General features: G+C 54.6%; 1 long non-coding RNA gene across 1 annotated transcript in view; it reads right to left on the minus strand.

The window, feature by feature from the left end:
• Positions 1-1,386: 1,386 nt before the first annotated feature.
• The window catches only part of LOC120883610, a 2,477-nt gene continuing 543 nt past the window's right edge, over positions 1,387-3,320 (minus strand). The window contains exon 2 of the long non-coding RNA XR_005725822.1: positions 1,387-2,689. This is a non-coding gene — a long non-coding RNA (uncharacterized LOC120883610). The remainder of the gene's footprint in view (positions 2,690-3,320) is intronic.

Raw genomic sequence — 3,320 nt, forward strand, 5'->3', positions numbered from 1 at the left:
TACTTGCTGGTAGACTTGTTTAGTGTTCTTTCTACATTGCTAGACTTTTTAACGTTCTGCCTTTAACTGGAGTGATTTATGAAACTGACCTACACCCGTTAGCAGATGGTAAGCTCTTGGAAGGTAGCTTGTCCTGATCGCCCTTATACCCTGGGCGGTGGCTAAGCCCTTGCCCTGGGGAGGGACTTAAGAAAAGGTACTGAATTGAAACTAAGAGACAGTCATCACAATGCTGATACAGAGAAGAGTAGCTTAGGAGATTTAGAAGAAGCTGGTAGAAAGAGGAGTTAGTTTCTGGACTGAACTGGAGGTGATGAAGAGAATTTGGCTAGGCAAAGAAGGGGGTGGTCTGGGGTGGGCCTCAGTGTCACGGAGTTACATTTGAGGCAGGCAGTAAACTTGTGGGTTTCCCTGGTGGCTCAAGCAGTAAAGAATCTGCCTGCAATTCAGGAGACACAGGTTCCATCCCTGCGTCGGGAAGATCCCCTGGAGAAGGAGATGGCTACTCACTCTAGTATTCTGCCTGGAGAATCCCATGGACAGAGGGGCCTGGTGGGCTGCAGTCCATGGGGTCGCAAAGAGTCGGACATGACTGAGCGACCAGTATACTAACAGTGAACCCGTGGAAGGAGGCTGACTTGGTGGACCCTGGAGTGTCTGCCTTGGGTTCAGCTGTGAACACCGGTGAGCACCGAGCAGGTCAATTAATATCTTTAGGTGCTGGTTTCCTAACGCAGGGGTCCCCAACCTGTGGGATCTAATGCTGATGATCTGAGGTGGAGCTGATGTAACAAAAATAGAAATAAAGTGCACAAGAAATGTAATGCATTTGAATTATCCCCAAACCATCTCCCCCATCCCCCGTCCATAAAAAAATTGTCTTCCACGAAGTTGGTTCCTGGTTCCCAAAAGGTTTGGGGCCACTCTCCTAATACGTAAAGTAAGAAAAGTAAGAGTACCTACCCTTTTGGGTTAATGTGAATAATAAGGAGGATAGCATATGTAAAGGATTTAATACATTGTTTGGACCCAGTACATGTTGAGTGAGTGAATGAGTGAGGTCACTCAGTCGTGTCCGACTCTGCAGCCCCGTGGACTCTAGCCCACCAGGCTTCTCTGTCCATGGGATTCTCCAGGCAAGAATACTGGAGTGGGTTACCATTTCCTTTTCCAGGGGATCTTCCCGGCCCAGGGATCGAACCCGCGTCTCCCGCACTGGAGGCAGATGCTTTAACCTCTGAACCACCAGGGAAGCCCTCTTGTTAATAAGAAATACTACTAAAATATTATTACTAATACTACAATCTGAAAGTTCACACTGACACCAATCTAACTCTCTGAGTAAATTATTTACTTTATACTTATAGGTAAGTCCACTGCGGTTGGTAGATTAAAAACCAAAATTATTTAAAAGCACCACTAAGAATTCCCTGGCAGTCCAGTGGTAGGACCAGGTGCTTTCACTGACACGGCGTGGGTTCAATCCTTGGTTGCGGAACTAAGATCCCACAGGTCATGCAGTGCAGTGCCACGCCCCTCTTCCCCGCAAGAAAGGCACCATTAAATTCATAGAAACACTGGGCTTACTATGATTTTCCTGATCAATGGATTCCAGGAGTCCCTGAATATATTTTAGCCTTATGAGAGAGTCTCAGAGTTGAAAATCTTGGCGTTTTGGGAGACAGAGGAGTGAGAAACACTGTTCTGGTCCAAGACTAACTTGGCTCAGGCCCTTGGTTTGGGAACAGGCTGGTGGGAGTCCGTGCTCCACTTACGGGCTATGCCTTTAAAGACTTTAGGAAAATCCCTTTTGGCCACTGGATGTGAACAGCTGACTCTTGGAAAAGACCCCGAAGCTGGGAAAGATTGAGGGCAGAAGGAGAAGGGGTGACAGAGGATGAGATGGTTGGATGGCATCCCTACTTAATGGACATGAGTTTGAGCAAACTCTGGGGGACAATGAAGGATAGGGAAGCCTGGCACGATGCAGTCCATGGGGTCACAAAGAGTCTAGAGACTGAACAGCAACTTCTCTTTCAGCTTCCTCAGCCCTAAAATGAGGTTAGCATCACCCTAGGGCCATAGGAGGGCTTCAATAGACACTGTGTGTAAACTTAAGGATTGGTAGATAATGATGCTGGTGAAGCCCGATCACAAAAGGCCTTGGAGTTTCATCCTGTGAGGCCCCAGTTCTCAAACTTGCCGTCACAGCAACTCAGCATCGCCTGTCCAGAGAATGAGGCCTCTCAGGCCTACCCCACACTTGGTGGATCAAACTCTGGAGGTGGGGTCGGCAATCAGCGCCTTTGCAATCCCTTTCGGTGATTCTTGGACCCTCACGTTTAAGTCCCTGCGGTGAGGGAACACGGAGCCATTAGGGTGTTTGGTCAGTGGAGTGACAGTGATGCAATGACTGTTTGCAGACCATTTATTCACGTTAAACAGGATGAAACTCTAACTGCTGACTGGCTTCCAAAGTTGCCGGAAAAAGCCTGTCCATCGCTCCTCAGCGATCTCTAGGCACAGAACTTGGGGCAAGACTCCTGGTCCCCGCCTCGTCCACAGTGAGGAACTCGGCACAGGGCAGTGAACGGAGCGGTTCGGATTCAGTTTCCGCCTAAAGTCTCGGGACGCGTCGGCCGAGTGATGCTCGGCGAATCCCCAACTACAACGAGGTCACCGGTTCAGCCTGGAAAAGAAGAGAAAGGACCAGAGAAGCAGCTAGGAAAACCGGAAACGAGGGTCTTCAGGGGCAGACTCGGCGGTGGGGGACGCGATGCGAAGAAGCGGGGCGCAGGAGCCGGGAGGACCCTCCCGCTCGGGGATCCCGGAGGGGCGGGGCGGGGCGCGGCGGGGCGGGGCTCCGCGGGGGCGGGGGTCGGCCCGCCCCTCCGCCCGAGGCCGGGAGGTGGGGGGGTCCGGGCCGGCTTCCCTTTGTCCGGGGTGCGCCCCCCTCCGGCCCCGCGCGCGGTCGCCACCCGGGCCCCACCCCGCGCCCCCCGCCCTGCCGCCTCCGGGCGCGAGCGCGCTTCCGCCCGCTTTTCCTGCCAGAGGAGGAAAGGGGGAGCTGTTCGCTCTCCTCCGAGTGCGATTTCGGTGTCCCGTGTCTCCTCCTCCCGCGCCGCCGCCGCCCCCGCCCCCCGCTCATCTTTGTCTGGCGGCCTCGCGCTCCGGGCTCCACACTCGGCGGCGCCGCGGCCCCTGCTCCGGGCCGCTAGTGCAGGCGCGCGCGGGGCGCGGGGCCCGGGCCTGAGGCGCGGGCGACGCCCGGGGGCCTGCCGGCCGCCCCGGCCATGGAGTGAGCGCCGCCGCCGCCGCCG

This window comes from Oryx dammah, unplaced genomic scaffold (assembly GCF_014754425.2).
Source record: "Oryx dammah isolate SB20612 unplaced genomic scaffold, SCBI_Odam_1.1 HiC_scaffold_25, whole genome shotgun sequence".
In the NCBI taxonomy this organism is placed as follows: Eukaryota; Metazoa; Chordata; class Mammalia; order Artiodactyla; family Bovidae; genus Oryx; species Oryx dammah.